The 19,582-nt window shown below is 35.4% G+C and overlaps 2 non-coding genes across 2 annotated transcripts; one reads left to right on the top strand and one right to left on the bottom strand.

The window, feature by feature from the left end:
• Window positions 1-327: 327 nt before the first annotated feature.
• Window positions 328-401, bottom strand: TRNAN-GUU. Its single transcript has one exon. It is a non-coding gene; the product is annotated as a tRNA-Asn (tRNA).
• A 7,899-nt stretch (window positions 402-8,300) lies between these two features.
• Window positions 8,301-8,374, top strand: TRNAN-GUU. The gene has a single exon. It is a non-coding gene; the product is annotated as a tRNA-Asn (tRNA).
• The last annotated feature ends 11,208 nt before the right edge of the window (window positions 8,375-19,582 follow it).

Below are 19,582 nucleotides of genomic sequence, written 5' to 3'. Positions count from 1 at the left end.
TTGACTCTATTGTGTTCAACTTTTCAATAACACAAACTTTACAACTCTATTGTGTTATCTCTCTTGGAAAATCTAATTTCAAATTACATTTTAAGAACATCATCAAAATTTAGAAATTACACTTATTCTTAGTATTTTCATTTTTAAAATTGTCACATTAAGAAATGAGCAATAATATGTAGTGATTCTAATAGAAAATTTATCAAATTTTTTAGTGTTTCAAAAATCTTATTTATCAATATATAAGACTTTCCATTCTGTAAATCATCTTGAATTAATTGGTCAAGTTAGCAAGTATTTATTGAGATGATTTCCGAAACCCATTCTCGCTAGAAGGAGGGCTTGAACCTCCGACCTTGTGGTTAACAGCCACACGCTCTAACCAACTGAGCTATTCCAGCAACTCATTACATTACATCATGGGCACACGATAAATTAGTATCATGCACACAATTTAATACACAATGGCACACTGTCATACATGTAAACATCAAGTTTCGAACTCAGGCGCGTGATACTATAGACATATATATATATATATATATATATATATATATATATATATATATATATATATATATATATATATATATATATATATATATATATGTATGTATGTATGTGTATACATACACACACACACACACACACATATATAGGTTCGAAACCTGATGTTTGCATGTATGATAGTGTGCCATTGTGTATTACATTGTGTGCATGATACAAATTTCTCGTGTGCCCATACTAATTAGATTATGAGCACACGAGAAATTAGTATCATCCACACAATTTAATACACAATGACACACTGTCATACATGTAAGCATCAGGTTTCGAACCCAAGCTCGTGATACTATATATATATATATATATATATATATATATATATATATATATATAATTTGTCACATTTATTGACCTATTATATACCATAATAATTTTTAGATTTTATATAGTAATAGTTGGGAGATAGCTTCGGCAAGAAGTTGCAAAAGTAGGATTTTGTTTTTATTAGTCGTACAGATTATAATAAAGCTTAACAAATCTCTAATGAATTGATGTGGTAATTTTCTTCTTCTTCTTCTTGTCTACATAAAAAAGTATTAAAATTATAATGCATAAGGGGAAAATAGATCCATCTACTATCAAGGACTGTTCAATTAACATCTTGGACTAAAATAAGATCTAATTGAACATTTTACATATAAAAAATTTGTTCACTTTGAATTTCTTCAAATTTCCCCTTGGTAATCCTTCTACAATGCTGACATGGAATTTATATAAAATTAACTTTGCTGACTTGGATTTATTATTGACCTTTTAAACCCAAAGGAAAAAAGATAACGCACGATGATCATCTGGAGAATAATTTTTATCCATTTGTGTACCTCCTCCCCATCTTTCACTTCGCCAACTATTGGCCGATTATTCTCAACCCTAAAACTAGACAGAAAATTTGGAAGAACCTTGTAGATTGTACACGCGGAGATTTTCATAGTGCTGCTTCCTTTGACACTAATGTCGAATACTGTTAACTTTGGTTGCACAGATGGTGTGGCTACAACTATACAACACGTTATGGCACACAAGTTTGGTATCCAGTGCACACAAGACATTATTAACAATCCTAGGTGGTTGCATTTGGCAGAATGGCACACACGCATTTACGCAATAGCACAACAACTGTAGTTTTGGCCGCTTTGGCACTGTCTGGATAGAATGGCACATACTGTTGACTTTGGTTGCACAGATGGTGTGGCTACAACTATACAGCACGTTATGGCACACAAGTTTGGTATCCAGTGCATACAAGACAGTATTAACAATCCTAGGTGGTTGCATTTGGCAGAATGGCACACACGTGTATTCTCGTGTGCACACTATTATCTCTGTTCCTTGATTAGCGTATCAGCCTCGGTCATGTGGGTATGCGTGGTGAATATGTTCGTTATTAGTGTTTCCGTATACGAATTTTCTATTTTCCTGGGTGCTTACTCTTCATTTATGAGTGGTGTTTGTTTTGGCTAGTCCCACCGACCACTCTGGCACACGTAGATTTACGCAATAGCACAACAACTGTAGTTTTGGCCGCTTTGGCAAGGTCTGGATAGAATGGCACATACTGTTTACTTTGGTTGCACAGATGGTGTGGCTACAACTATACAGCACGGTATGGCACACAAGTTTGGTATCCAGTGTACATGTTCTAGTATTTACAATTCTTGGTGGATGCATTTGTCATATTGGCACACCACGTCTATTGTCGTGTGCACACTATTATCTTTGTTCCTTTATTAGCATACCTGCCTAGGTCATGTGGGTATGCACGGTGAATATGTTCCTTATTAGTGTTTCCGTATAGAATTTTCTATGTTTCTGGGTGCTTACTCTTCATTTATGTGTGGTGGTTGTTTTGCCCGGTCCGTCTGATCACTCTGGCACACGTAGTTTTGTGCAAGAGCACAATGACTTTAGTTTTGGCCGTAACGGCCGCTTTGGCACGGTCTGACCAGAATGACACATACTATTGAATGTACGGGCACATAGGGTGTGGCTACATCTATACAACACGTTATGGCAAACAAGTTTGGTATCCAGTTCACACAAGACAGTATTTACTTTAGGTTTGGCCTTCACGTTTGCTTTGGCACGGTCTGAGCATATTGGCACATACTGTTGAATTTCCGTGCACATAGGGTGTGGCTACAAACATACAGCACGTGATGGCACATAAGTTTGGTATCCAGTGCACAAGTTCTAGTAGTAACCATTATTGGTAGGTGTATTTAGCAGTATGGCACACACGTGTATTCTCGTGTGCACACTATTATCTCTGTTCTTTGATTAGCGTATCAGCCTCGGTCATGTGGGTATGTGCGGTGAATATGTTTGTTTTTATTGTTTCTGTACTCGAATTTTCTATTTTTTTGGGTTCTTACTCTTCATTTATGAGTGGTGGTTGTTTTGGCCAGTTATAGGGACCACTCTGGCACACGTAGTTTTACGCGATAGCACAACAACTGTAGTTTTGGCCCTAACGACAGCTTTGGCACGGTCTGACCAGAGTGGCACATACTGTTGACTGTGCGTGCACCTAGGGGGTGGCTACAAGTATATAGGACGTGATGGCACACAAGTTTGGTATCCGGTGCACACGTTCTATTATTAACAATTGTTGGTGGTTGCATTTGGCAGAATGGCACACACGTGTTTTCTCATGTGCACATTCTGTTTAATCGATTGACTCGGTCCACACTAGCTAATTTAAGACAGATTGAATTAATCGATTCACGTGAACACATATATTGCTATGATAAATGGAGTCAGTAGCTAGTTATCTGTACACAAATACATCATTAAAGAATGTGAAGAAAATAATTGGCAGTACATCAATCAGGCACACGATCCTAGTCTCAAGTGCACAGTTCGGTTTTCCTACTTGTGACCTGTGGTCTTCGTCCGTAACTCGCAGTTGCGACTATCACGGTGTCCGTATGTGTTGCATGTCCGGCACTTCCTTACCCCCTTGGCTGCTAGTTTTCGATTTGCCTTCATGAATGGTCTATAAATGGGTGTGCATAATGAATGGGTGTGGCGTTCATCGATTGAGTTTACCTCAAAAGTATCACTATCTAATCTCTTGAATACTCTTTTTGCATTGCACCCGACTCTGTTTGTGACACGGCGCCTTTTAGTTGTGTTCTTGTGATCAGTTGTCAGTATGCCTACGCCATCCCCCTCGCCCGTAGGAAGTTTGAAGCCTGCACGTGAGCACAACACATACTTCCATGTGATCTTTCCATGCGGGTCCCTTTTTCTCGGATGCACGACGCACGTCAAAACGAGTACTCTTTGCGTAAGTTTGGTAAAACTGAATTGCAGCTTCCAAACTAGTAAACACTTGACCCGCGAAAGGCTTCATGGTGGCTTCACACTGTGGAGTCCAGTACTTCGTTGTGCCAGGAGAGATGTTGATAACACAGCCTGTTGAGCAGGGTTCATCTGTAGAGCAGACAAATTGTTATTAATACAAAATTTTGGAAACCGATTTGGATCTTATGTTTGAGCCATTATGCACTCCTATTGTGGGGTATTGACCAGTTTGGCACATTCGAGAACACATAGAGACCCACACGCCGCATCTGGAGCAGAGATTTGGGTTTCATCCCTAATTGGCACGTATCTGATCACATATGTGCACACATGCTACTCTGTAATTACGAGCATAGGCTACATACAATGCCCCAGAATTGTACATTAAAATTAGTCGGCACACAACAGGGGGTGGCGGTTTCCGTCTGTTCACTTTAGTGCCGCAGGGTGTGCCGTTCCACTCATCTGCCGGCTTTCATAACATAATTCTGCAATCCAAGTTCTATTTAATTCAACAATCGGATGACAAACACCGTAATGGGGTATTAGGGGACTTACTTTCGTTGTTGTTTGTTGCCGCCATTGTTTCCGGTGAGTTTCTTGGTCGTTTCACGTAGTTTGCCGGGGTTGGATGCAGTCTCCGTAATTCGTCGACGGTCGTAGCGCTGGAATGGGTGTGGATAGCGTTGAATTAGAGTCCGAATGTATCGCTGAATTAGAGTCCCAGTATATTCCTTCTTGTTGGCCTAAATTCTAGGGATCTAATCAATGTTATTATTTAATTCAAAATTATTAGGGTGCTAAAATTACTCTTAAAACCTTTTGAATCCTTTATATTAATAATTAATTGACTTAGATCCAAAGGCTGGGATGGGTTCTTATGTTCTCACCTATTGAGTGATTCCTACATGAATGCCACCCTATATATATATATATATATATATATATATATATATATATATATATATATATATATATATATATATATATATATATATATATATATATATATATATATATATATACGTAAGGAGACAAAAGAAGGAATAAGTAAATGAATTCAATGGAATTGATGTGTTATTACAAACAAATGCAAAGGTATTTATACTAAAAATGAATGCTAGAATTATGCGCCAAACAATTCAACGTGGATGGCTATGTGGAGAAACATGTGCGGCAGTTGCATGGAGTCCCAAAGAATTCGGTGAAGACATGCAAGAATGAAGACATGCACTTTGACGTGGAAGATGATTAGGATTTGAGCCACAAAAATTAATTATTTCCTAACAATCTCCACCTTAGATCAAATCCACAGTGAATATTAACAACTGAAACAGTCGACTAAATTCAAGCACTGCTTGAACTTAGCAATAGGAAGAACCTCAGAATAGCATAATGGATCACCATCAACCTCCTATGCGACTGAAAGAGCTTAAGCCACCATGTTGGTATCATTATCACTAGCATACCTAGCAGGTTTTTTAATTGTCCTCCTAGGACGATCCATAGCAATGGAATACTATCGTTGTGGCTCGAAGAGAGGTGCGGTGCTAGTAGAGGCATCATCTTTAGTATTACCATTAGTGGTAGTAATACTGTCAATAGGCCTGAACTCAAACTCCACCTTCTCACCATTACTCTACGTCTCACCTGTACTGGGAACTTTTCCAGAAGAAAGTAGTGCATTTTCGTCAAAAGTGATATCTCGACTCAGAATGATTTTCTGAGAATCAGGAGACCATAGACGATACCCTTTTGACTCAGAAGCATAACTAAGGAAAATGCATTTGACAGCGCAGCTCTCGGGTTTAATTTACCCGTACTAGAATGGGCATAAGCAGGACATCCAAAAACTCTTAAGATAGAGTAGTCAATAGGATTACCTGACCAAACTTCCTCTGGAATTTTGAAATCAAGGGATGAATGTCGAGATCTATTTACCAAATAGCAAGCAGTAGAAACGGCCTCGGCCCAAAAATCACGTCGTTTCCATAACCCAGCATTAGAGAGCATACAACGAGCTCTTTCCAATAGAGTCCTGTTCAAACGTTCGGCAACACCATTCTGCTGGGGTTTACCAGGCAAGGTCTTGTGCCTGGCGATTCCATTTGCCGCACAAAAGTCATTGAAATCTGACTCACAGAACTCCAAGCCATTGTCTGTCCTGAGCTTCTTGACTTTTTTACTTGTCTGAGTCTCAACAAGTATTTTCCACCTTTTGAAAATAGAAAATGCCTGATTTTTTTGTTTCAGGAAATAGACCCAGACCTTCTGAGAGAAGTCATCAATAATAGACATAAAATATCTACAACCTCCCATAGACTGGAAATTAGTCGGTCCCCATAAATCATAAAGTATATATTCCAATACATCTTTGGTACGGTGTGTAGCAGTAGAGAAACTAACCCTCTTTTGTTTCCCAAAAACACAATGCTCACAAAACTGTAATTTACCCGTACCTGAACCACCGAGGAAGCCTTTCTTCCTCAGGAGATGCATGCCTTTCTCACTCATATGCCCCAGACGCGTATGCCATAGTTGAGTGAGATCCGCATCAGACATCGATGAGGATACCGCTACTGAACCTGTCACAGTACTGCCATGCAAAACATACAAGCTTCCAGAACGAGAAGCTTTCATGAGAACAAGAGAGCCTTTTATGACTTTCAGAACTCCACCTTCAGCTATGTACTTGCACCCCAAAGATTACAAGGTGCCCAAAGATAACAGATTGCGTTTTAAATCAGGAATATACCGAACATTGGTAAGATTCCTGATAACGTTATCATGAATTTTAATCTGCACACTTCCAATTCCACTAACCTTGCATTGGGTATCATTACCCAGCAAGACAACTCCACCATCAACCGGTTCCAGAGAGACGAACCAGTCTTTGTGAGGACACATGTGGAATGTACAACCAGAGTCAAGAATCCACTCGGTTTCGCTCCATTTGCAACCGGAGCTAACAGATAACATAAAATCGCCTTCTGAATCACTTTCAACAATACTAGCTTCAGCGGACTTCTTTTCTCTATCGTGCTTGTTTTTCAGCTTGAAGCATTCAGTCACATCATGACCATGCTTTTTGCAGTACTTACAGGATTTGTTGGACTTATGCCCTTTGGACTTAGATCTAGAATTTTTATTGCTACTCCCTGATTCAAGTGAACGACCCCTTACGGTCAAGCCTTCACCTTTGTCCTCAAACTTAATTTCAAAGTCAAACTTTTCTTTGGACAATAGGTTTGACTTAACATTGTCGAAAGTAAGGGTATCACTACTATTACCATACAACATAATTTCTTTGAAATGCTTGTATGATTTAGGGAGAGAGACAAGCAATAAAACAGCACGATCCTCATCGTCAATTATGAGATCAATATTTTCCAAGTCCAATAAAATAGAATTGAATTCGTCCAAGTGAGATTTAATAGAAGTACCTTTCGTCATACAGATTGTGTACAGACGCTCCTTCAGGCTTAGCGTGTTCGCCAGAGTTTTGGCCATGTAAAGCGTATCCAGCTTGGACCATAAATCTGACGTAGTCGTCTCACTTACTACCTCACGTAGAACCTCTTTAGACAGGCACAAAAGAATGGTTGAATGTGCCTTGTCATCCAAATCTTCCCAATCTTCATCTGTCGTTGTAGCCGGTTTCTTCTTCTTCTCAGCTAGCGCTTTTTTCAAACCGTTCTGGGTTAGAACGGCTTCCATCTGAACATTCCAGATAGAAAAGCTAATTTTCCCGTCGAACCTCTCGATATCGAACTTGTTAACAGTCGACATCTTTGAAAATAATTCTCAATTAAACAGCTCTGATACCACTTGTTAGGAATATAGCGGAATAATGCGGAAGCGAAGAATCGAAAATTGAGAATTATAGAAGTTAAATAATAGAAATAGGGAAAATATATAAATGACAAATTATGAAATTGATGAATTGGGAAAATATAATATATATATATATATATATATATATATATATATATATATATATATATATATATATATATATATATATATATATATATATGTCTACGTAAGGAGACAAAAGAAGGAATATGTAAATGAATTCAATGGAATTGATGTGTTATTACAAACAAATGCAAATCTATTTATACTAAAAATGAATGCTAGAATTATGCGCCAAACAATTCAACGTGGATGGCTATGTGGAGAAACGTGTGCGGCAGTTGCGTGGAGTCCCAAAGAATTCGGTGAAGACATGCACTTTGACGTGGAAGATGATAAGGATTTGAGCCACAAAAATTAAATATTTCCTAACAATTACGAATATGATGTAATATTATGTTTAGTAGACAATTAGAAACTTGATGTTTACACGTATGACAGTGTGCCATTGTGTATTAAATTGTGTGCATGATACTAATTTCTTGTGTGCCCATGATGTAATATAATGAGTTGCTGGAATAGCTCAGTTGGTTAGAGCGTGTGGCTGTTAACCACAAGGTCGGAGGTTTAAGCCCTCCTTCTAGCGAGAATGAGTTTTAGAAATCATCTCAATAAATATTTGACCAATTAATTTAAGATGAGTTCTACATCATGTTATAGAATGGAAAGTACTATATTTTGATAAATAAGATTTTCGAAACACTTTATATTGAAAAAAAAAATTTGATAAATTTTCTATTAGAATCACTACATATTATTGCTCATTTCTTAATGTGACAATTTTAAAAATGAAAATACTAAGAATAAGTGTAATTTATAAATTTTGATGATGTTCTTAAAATGTAATTTGAAATTAGATTTTCCAAGAGAGATAACACAATAGAGTTGTAAAGTTTGTGTTATTGAAAAGTCTAACACAATAGAGTCAAAGACTAAACCTGGAACCTTGTACAAACCTATAACATTTCAAGATGAAGCGGTTACTCCTTTTATCATTCCTCAATTTTAAACATAATTTGATTACGCATGTTTTAGGATTATGAATATTTGTTATATTATATTTTGAAATAATTATTGACATCTATTTTGAAATATAATTATAGGGCAACAAAGTTCAAGGAATGACTTATCAGAATGATATTGAACTGCCGGATGAAAGGCTCAAGTTATACTCCACATATATTATCTCTAATGCATTAGTCGCTTGTGCTAATGAATTTTTCAATGTCCCATATGAGAGATATAAGTTTGTTTAGTCAATTAATAGGAAAACTCTTATACAAGGTGTCGATGATGATGAACAATTGTGCTAATGAATTCTTGCATTGTGTATGAACAAATAAAATATTATTGTCAACTAAGCTTGCCATGATCTATTTATAAATTCCTTATTATTTTCTTTATTTATTATACTGTGAAGTGGTATGAATGTATAAGTAATTTATGTAAATTTTAATTTTAATTTTGAAAAGGAAAACTCAATTCATTAAATCCCTTGCTAGAACGCTTACAATGAAAGTAGGGGCGGTGTCAAACCATTCCCCGCAACCTGACACTGAAAAAGCCTCCCTAGCTAGACTATGGGCGACATCATTCGCAGATCGCTTAACAAAACGGAAAACAATACCACCAATTGTGGCTGCTGTTAAATGAAACAGAATTTAAAGCATTAAAAACGAACTGAGAGTCCATCTCTACTTCCACATTGCCCATCCTACGTCCATTAGCCAACTTAGAGCCTCCCGAACACTTAATGCTTCAACCTCATGGACAGTACACTAACCCTGCACACACATATTCTTCGTTGGAAGGAACCGGCCTTCATCATCCGTCAATACCCATCCGTACCCCATCTGACCAGTAGAGTGATTAAAAGCAACATTAGTGTTCAACTTTAATTTAAAATTTATTCATTTATAATCTACCTATTGCTTCTACGATATTGAAAAATTATAATTAAATAAGAACTGAGAGAACAATGGTTTCTTTTGTTGTTCAAAACTATTAAGAACGGTTAAAAATTAATAAAAATTAAAAAACAAACTCCATCAGATTAATTACGAATATGATGTAATATTATGTTTGGTAGACAATTAGAATCTAAATCTTCTTTAACATGGTCATCAATCAACATAGTTGGACCAAAGCTCTTATTATTATTATTATTATTATTATTATTATTATTATTATTATTATTATTATTATTATTATTATTATTGTTATTGTTATTGTTATTGTTATTGTTATTGTTATTGTTATTGTTATTGTTATTGTTATTGTTATTGTTATTGTTATTGTTATTGTTATTGTTATTGTTATTGTTATTATTATTATTATTATTATTATTATTATTATTATTATTATTCTTGATACATACTTTAAAAAGGTGTGTGGTAACATGCATGTGATTAGCGGGTGCGTTTTAACACCAAATTGTTATTGTTAGTTTATGCAAATTAACTGATTTTATTTTTTTTATTTTCCCATTTTTAAAATTTAATTTTGTTATTTAATCTTCTAAATGTTATGCAATGTAAATTTTTTATGTAATATATAATTTTAATAACATATTATAATACTTAAACTTTTATAATTATCAATTAATTTAAATCTTGACATGCTGATAGTTTATTCATGTATAAATAGTAGATGTCTGTACAGTTATTTTGACTGAATACAATGAATCTTGTCATTGTTCAATTCAGTATCAGAGCCATGCCAAAGATCATGGGTTTGAATCTCAGCGCCACCCGATAAAAAAAAGTGACTACGGTCCACGTGTTGCTTGGAGCCCAACAAAAGTAATCGGCACGCACACGTGAGGGGAAGTGTTGAGCATATTGTTGGAAAAAATAGCTTAAAATTGCATAAAATGGCATGTTAAATGGCTATTTTGTGGTACAATTATCAGTGGGGTCCACTTCTGATTTGGGGGTGGGGGGGGGGAGGTGCAAATCAAATTCCAACTAGACGAGATTGAAAAAGGCTTGATTCAAGCCCGAGCTCGTGTGCGCCGGCACCTGCGGGCACGAATGTCGTCCGGAAATTGGCTGGCCTTGCGGGCTAAGTTATGCCAAATTTCGGAATCATTTTCCAACACACGCCACTGGATATGGCTGAAACCACAGTGGTTTCGGCCAAGCTGCCTAGATGGTTTCGACCTTGTGGCCGAAACCTGTAGGTTCGGCCTTGGACAAATCGAAACCTATGTCTCGGCCTTGCAGGCCGAGACTGTATAAGGGCCATGGCCGAAACTTCCATGTTTCGGCCTGATGGTCGAAACTGGAAGTTTCGGCCTGCACTAACCTATACTGTTTTCTGTGACCGTTGGGTGTTCAATTCTTACTGTTACGGAATTAATTCTTTGAATTAATTCCAATCTTAAATTTTGAATTGAATCTCATGGTAATGGTTGCTGTTACCAGGTGTAGTGGGGGTGCCCTTAAGTGCCTAATTAAAAGCTATTTAAGTCCTCCACCCCTATAAAAAGAGGAGTTGGGCAGTAGAGATTTTACACACAAAAATAGAACACGAAAGTTCTTTTTAGCCTCAAAACCTCTCTGCTTCTACTCCTTCTTTAGCTATATTGTGTTCATAGTCATTGTCTTGCTCGTCGGATTCTTTGTTTGAATGCTCAAACATTGAATCATAGCAAGTTTTGTCCTGGGAAGCCTAGCACACAACGCTCCTAGCATCTTCGGGAGGTGGCAAATAAGGTTTTAAGGAAAAAGTGGTCACTTGACTCTTGCAAAAACCCAACACCAAACACTAGCCTTTTTCTTCATCTTATCTTCCCTTCTTTCCAGAAAATAATAATCATATTTTATTTGATTATTATTTGTTTTTCTATCAACGGTTCCAACACATATAACCATTAATGTGCAATCCCTCAAAGAAAAATAGTCAACTGAGCTGAAGTATGAGATGAAGTTTCAAAGACTATTTACAGTATGAGCTGAAGTATGAGATGAAGTTTCAAAAGACTATTTATATTATGAGCTGAAGTATGAGATGAAGTTTCAAAGCTGAAGTATGAGATGAAGTTTCAATCAAGGATTGAGATCTCACCACCAGTATGAGATCCATTTGAGAATTAATTCATGGGATTTAATTGGAGATAAAGTTCACATTAAATCAAGAGATCCCATTGGCTGAAAGAATTAAATTTGAGATGAAGTTTCAAAGTCAGTAGTGTATACTATGAGAAGAAGTATGAGCTCAAGATATAAGAGGAAACTGACTAGTCCAAAATAGTAAGGGATTAGATTGGAGCATATATTCAGAAGATAAAAGTCCCAGAAGGCATGGTCCCTACATCAGAATTATTTGATGTAGACATATGTCATTAGGAATAATTTCCAACAACGTTGAACTTCTATTGGCACCTTTCTTTGACTTGTTTCATTCTTTAAGTTAAGACGAAAGAGACCATCAGACAATGTACCAATACCAACACAAGTTGAATTACGAAATAACTTGAAATAATTGGCATTAAATTCAAATGAATATACGAAGGGTACAAGTCTAGAAACTGAAACTAAGTTCAATTCCATGAAAAAGTAGGAACATAAAACGTCTTTTCTAACATCAAAACAAAACCATTTTCCAAAACTAAACTGCAAACTCCAACAGCTTCTACTGGTGATGCAATCTTGTTTCCAGAGAAGATGCTACACTCAGTTCCCATCGGTTGTCTCAATTTTGTCATATCCTGCAAGGAGTTTGCAATGTGGATTGTTGAACCAGAGTCAACCCACCAAGAATTAGTATTAACTTCTGACATATTAGATTCGAAACAAACAAAAGAAGAGGGAACATACCCAAGCTCAGCCACAAGCATTTGTTCCTCCAGTTCACACATGGTTATCAATTCATTGATAGACCAAACCACTTTATGTGTGATGTAGAAAATCTTAAAAGGACTGTACTCCTGAGGGAGGGTCTCAAGTGCAAAACGCACCACAAAATCATCTAGTATAATGATTTCTAAATTCTTTAACAGAGCCACAATGTCCCTAACCTGCGTGATGTGCTCACACGTGCCCTTGATAGTGGAAAGACGCAAATTTCTAAACTTCATTATTAGAGTTATTTGCCAAAGCTTTCTTCGAGTCAATGAAGTTATCATCGATAGCTTTGACCAAGGCTTAGCTTCCTTAATGTCCTCAATGCAATAACGAATTTTAGTGGAAATTCTTGAATTAATGAAGAGCACACATAATCGATTGGATTTCTCCCATCGAGCGCGAAGCTGCTTGGCTTCACCAGTGCTTTCTTCAGTAACCTCAGGGGGTTTCTCATTGAACACAGACTCTAATAATCTTAATTGCTAGAGAATAACATCTTTCCACTCCTTGTGATTATTGTAGTTAAGGATAGGAACATTAATAGTTTGTTTTTGAGTGACAGGAAGAGTTGCTGTATAGAATAATAATAAAAGCTTGGTTATAATTTTCGAGCGACAAAAATAGAGAGAGATACTGAAACACATAATATTACCAATGTAAAATTATGCAAAAGATAAATTCGGATGCCATAACAATTGCCTGTGGGCTAAATTTTTATGCATAATGAATCTATCAAAACTGAATGGTTGAAACGAAATGGGTGCGATTTGAGTTTATCCACCCTTAATAACAAAACTATCAAAACTATATGCCGATACATAATTCTTGTGGGCAAATTATGATCATACTATGGTATTTCATCATAATTAACCCTACAAATATAACAAAATTGCCTGTGGGCTAAATTTTGCCATATCATGCAGAGTGAATTACAATATTCTTGCCTTAACTTTATGTGAGTAAAACTTAATTTGTAATTTTGGTAAATTATAGATGTTGTGGCTACTCTTTAATTGACCAAACAACATGATCACATTAGCAAAGAAAGCCTAATAAACAAACAGATTAAACCAAAATATGATAGATGATAGACATATTTTACACTATCATTTTATATACATCTTTATAATAATTTTGCGTTAATTATTAATTATTATATAATAATTATTTATTTTTAGAATTTAATAAGTAATAGGCTAAATAAGTATTTTATTTAGTTAATAATGCATTTTTAGTCCACCTAGCTTTTAGCCAATTGTTTAATTTTAGTTAATATAATGTTAAGCATTAATAATTTAGTGTGGACCCAACTTTAGCAAGAAAACAAAGCAAATTCACATTTTGGTTTTAATTTCATTCGTACAGTTAGCAGCGGAAAGCGTCAACTTCAGCGCAAATATTTACGGAGAAAAATGAGCGGAACAGCGGAAGACTTCAGCGCAAAAGGAGGGAAATAAACGGTGGAAAATAGCTTAAATATATTTTGAGAATCTATAAATAGGGGCAAAGTTTTTTGTCCATTGTTCATTCTTCCTCTCTCGATTATTCTTTAAAGCTGTTATCAATGTCCATTCGTTGCTAATTTTGTTAGCTTGGTTTAGTGAGTTGAAGCCCCGAAATTGATTATGCTGTAAGATTATTTATTTATTTTTATTATATATATTTTTATGCATTTGAGTATTAAATATTCTTCTAAGTTATTTGAATAATTGCATCATTTAATTGCGAGGGAGGCCTACTAGTTATTTATTTGATATAATTATTTGCTATATTAGTTAATGTCGTGCTACAAATTATTCTAATATTCAGTAGCAACTGAGTTTAATTATTGACGGCTTAGTGATAATTGGTCTCGGGTAGAATATTTTCCTAAATTAAATGCAACCACTTGTGCTTGTGTTATTTAGTTTGTCGGTTTTCCTAGTTCATATTGCTGTTATTACATTAAATCTATAGCGCTTGTCTTAGATTATTTAGTAGTTATGGGTAATTAAACCGCGTGTGCTTTAGTTACCTACAACTAAGGGAAAACGGAAATGAAATAATTTCACGACAAATATTCAACTGCATATTAATTACTTTTTGAATCAACTGCATATTCAACTGCATATTATTTTCACTGCTTTATTCGTTTATTTACTTTGATTATTACTTTCATACCAAACCCCCACTTTCCTTTAATTTGAGCACATACGTTAAACTAGTTACTCCTCGTGGGATCGACCCTTACTCCCGCTACTACGTTTGTAAGGTTTTAATTTGGGAGCCTACGACAGCTCACCAAATTTTGGCGCCGTTGTCGAGGAGATTTTCTTATTTATTTTGTGTTTGTTCATTTATTTATTTGTTTGTTTGTTTGTTTCTATTTATTTTCATTTGTCAAAAAAAAAAAAAGGAATCTAAAAAAAAACAATTTTTTCTTTCATTACCTTTACATAGTTGTTGCAATACATTTTCTTTTGGTTTATGCCTATAACTCGATCTGCTAATCAAGAAATCTTGCCGTACGATCTAGATATTGAAAGAATTGTACGCAGGTGGAGGAAACAAGCTTTGAGGAAATTGGGGTTTTGTGATCTGGCTACCGATCCCCAACCTTCCGCCAATTGGAATTCCATTGTTGATTGCAATCTTGAAGGAAAAACGACGGGAGAGTATAATTCTTTTGTTTTTGATGAGCCGTCGTTTTCCACCATCAACAAAGGTCACCAGCGATCTAACCGCAGACCGGAGTTCTAAAGAGAACGGCGAAGCAGCAGTAAGCCAAAAAAAAATATCCAAATTGAATTTTTTTTTTTTGTTTCTTAATGCGGAAAACAAAAACTTAATTTTTCAGCAGCCCTGTCACGCCCCACTTCTAGGACATGACCCGGCCGCATCGTTACGTGAGGACTTGTGACAATACGCAACCTAACCATACATACCTCTCGGAACCTTCATAATAACACTTGAATACATAATAATTCCACAGCTAAAATGGCAAAATATAATCAACTAGTTTTTCTCAAAAACTCATGAGATCCACTATTAAATATTTACAATCAAGAGTAGTGTATCCAAAATGCATCACAAGCACCAAAACCAAACACAATGGTTTACCAAAAATACAAAGGGTCAAAGAGAATAACCAAATAAATAAAAGTCCGTGATAAGCTCCAATACTAGGAGTAAGTCTCCTAGTTTCAAGAGTCACCTTCAAGACCCCACCACTTGTGCTCGTGCTATTCACATGTCCTTAACTACTCTGAAACATGAGGAAAAAATACAAATAATGAGCTAATGCCCAGTAAGTGGTACTCTTCTCACCCCAGATCAAACAACCCTAATATAATACACTAAGCTTTAGAGTAATAATTAGATGCAAATCTCGATCTTTAAACTTTATCGAAGTCATAATACTTTCATCATACTATACACAAGTTCCCAAAACAGAAAACTTTAGCTACATGGGCATCAACATTATTTCATAATGCAATAAATTCCAAAGCACAAATCATTCGTTAACATATGACTCATTGGCGACCTACAGCCACTATTATAACCCGTGACAAAGGCCATTATCGACATAATTATTTATAAAGACTCGACGATTCGGAATGAGTCAGGCTCGACGATTCGGAATGAGCCGGATGGAACGTTCCAACAAATAATTCAAAAGACTCGACGATTCGGAATGAGTCAGCTCGACGATTTGGAATGAGCAATATAATTAGGAACGTTCCAAAACGAATAGAACAAACAACAAAATGTAGATTGCCTCATGAGTTTGGTCAAACATTCATAATTGTTCCTATAATCAAATAGCCCGATGTAGCAAAAATCATCTCCATAAAAATCACATAACAAAGTACATATCCAAAAGTGATTTGAAATCGTATACTAATAATTGTCAAATAAATTACTTGATCCTCTTTTACAATAACTTCACAACCAATGCTAAAACTCGAACTCGTGCTGGAATATAAAGGAGAATATAAAACAACAAAAAGAAGAAAAACGTGATTTATTATACGCTCAAAATATTACAAATACTTAACAATCCCACGATGCAAAACACTTATTTTTTTTATGCTTGAAGACTCTTCTTATTAGGTTCTTTCAATTGCTGAAATTTCTTATTCATTTGCAAGTTGAGAGTAGCTAGATGAGAGATGTTCAAGAATGATGCTAATTGCATCTAACATCACCATTTACAGCAAAACATAGAAAATGGAATCAAACTTCCCCTATACATTCAATCTGTTTAGTCCTTTTGTTACAATCGATCCCGAGCCGGCAACAATGGAGCTTGTGTGATGGCGACGATAGAGCATGTGCGATTTTTACAATGGAGATAGTGAAGTATGGGGATGATGGTAGCTAAGGGGCTGATGAGACCGTGGAGTGATAGTGATTGAAAATTTTGGCATTGAAAATCATAGTTTTCGCTTCTCGAATTAATATATATCAGAGGTAGAAATTATGAAAAATAAAAAATACGCAATTTAATTGCATTTGGTATACAGATATAGTGGATGGAAATATTTAATTAATTTTTTTTTTAAATAAGACTATATGTGTGTGTTGTAAATGCACAACAACTGCATATAGTCTACGTATTTAAAAAAAAAACATATTTAAAGATGATATTTTAATTAAAAAATTGCAACACATCACTTTAGGCATTTGGTTATGTCACAATAGACGTAAATTTTCAGATATTTATGGCCATTTTTCTACTAGTGACTTATCCATATTAGCATGGAAGTTTAAGTGACTTTTGACACCATTTTTCTTCTTGCTGAGATAGACTTGACAGAGTTAAAAGTCTATATTGAGATAAACTTTTCATAAAAGTCTATATTGCGATAAGGCTTGTTAGAGTTAAAAGTCTATGTTGAGATAGACTTTGACAGGATGGAGGTCTGTATTGAGATAGACATAACAGACTTGAACACTAAAGGTATTCATAAGAAGTCTGAGAGTTTGACTTCCGTAGAACCTGAGTTTTTGAGTTGGTGCATACGTGCATTAGAGTTCACAATTTATCTAAGTGGTGAGTTCAAGATTCATATCACTCTCGGGAAGAAAATTACTCAGTGTCACTACGTGTCGGTTCAAGTTCTCAAACACTGACATTAAGATCAACTCGTTTGTATTGGTCATACATTATTTCTTTCTAGCCTTCCACTTTAAAAGTGTGTGGGATTGTTGGAAATACATTAAAATAAGAATAGGTTTCCCATTTTTCATACGCCTGTATGTGTTGGAAAATTCATTTCAGGGGAAAGAGCTACAATTTCAGACCACCTTTTACTTGTTAGTAATGGTCATCCAACCCATGTCCACATGTTCAAAGCTCTTCCCCTTATTTTGTGTTTAATTTCTGGCTGAATGAAGGGAAGCTGTTATATTAAACACTATATAAGCAGTCTTCCCTTCCATTTTCAAAACTGCAATTCGGTACAGAGCCTTTTCTCTCATATCCCTCTTATCTCCCTGAGTCTGTGCAATAGTGAAGTTCGTCTATGTTTAAGCTAGTGCAAGCTTAGCGTGGTTATTCTGTGTTGCTTGTCAAAATCATACCAGTTTAGTTTGACTGCACCGTCACCAGGCAAATAACGCTTTTAAGGTAGTGTTATATAACATGGAACAGACTCCCTTACAGTCATCACCCCTGTTTGTCCTTATTTCCCAACACCCATGGCATTTTCTTTGTGACCTTGAAGGTGTCATGTGTATTGTCGTCACAAACCAAAACGTTCACCTTCAAAAAATCATTTTGTATGGTATTCGACATTAGTTTCAAAGGAAGCAACACTATGAAAATCTCCGCGTGTACAATCTACAAGGTGCTTCCAAATTGTCTGTCTAGTTTTAGGGTTGAGTATAATCGGCCAATAGTTGGCGAAGTGAAAGATGGGGAGGAGGTACACAAATGGATGAAAATTATTCTCCAGATGATCATCGTGCGTTATTTTTTTTCCTTTGGGTTTAAAAGGTCAATAATAAATCCAAGTCAGCAAAGTTAATTTTATATAAATTCCATGTCAGCATTGTAGAAGGATTACCTAGGGGAAATTTGAAGAAATTCAAAGTGAACAAAATTTTTATATGTAAAATGTTCAATTAGATCTTATTTTGGTCCAAGATGTTAATTGAACAGTCCTTGATAGTAGATGGATCTATTTTCCCCTTCTGCATTATAATTTTAATACTTTTTTATATAGACAAGAAGAAGAAGAAAATTACCACATCAATTCATTAGAGATTTGTTAAGCTTTATTATAATCTGTACGACTAATAAAAACAAAATCCTACTTTTGCAACTTCCTGCCGAAGCTATCTCCCAGCTATTACTATATAAAATCTAAAAATTATTATGGTATATAATAGGTCAATAAATGTGACAAATTATATATATATATATATATATATATATAGTATCACGAGCCTGGGTTCGAAACCTGATGCTTACATGTATGACAGTGTGCCATTGTGTATTAAATTATGTGGATGATACTAATTTCTCGTGTGCTCATAATCTAATTAGTATGGGCACACGAGAAATTTGTATCATGCACACAATTTAATACACAATGACACACTATCATACATGCAAACATCAGGTTTCGAACCTAGGCGCGTGATATTATATATATATATATATATATATATATATATATATATATATATATATATATATATATATATATATATATATATATGTATATATATGTATATATATATATATATATATATGTGTGTGTGTGTGTGTGTGTGTGTGTGTGTGTGTGTGTGTGTGTGTGTGTGTGTGTGTGTATGTATACACATACATATATATATCTATAGTATCACGCGCCTGAGTTCGAAACTTGATGTTTACACGTATGACAGTGTGTCATTGTGTATTAAATTGTGTGCATGATACTAATTTCTTGTATGCCCATAATGTAATGTAATGAGTT

The sequence above is a fragment of the Ipomoea nil genome, unplaced genomic scaffold, assembly GCF_001879475.1.
Source record: "Ipomoea nil cultivar Tokyo-kokei standard unplaced genomic scaffold, Asagao_1.1 scaffold3017, whole genome shotgun sequence".
NCBI classification, from domain to species: domain Eukaryota; kingdom Viridiplantae; phylum Streptophyta; class Magnoliopsida; order Solanales; family Convolvulaceae; genus Ipomoea; species Ipomoea nil.
This window is presented reverse-complemented; position numbering and strand designations above follow the sequence as displayed.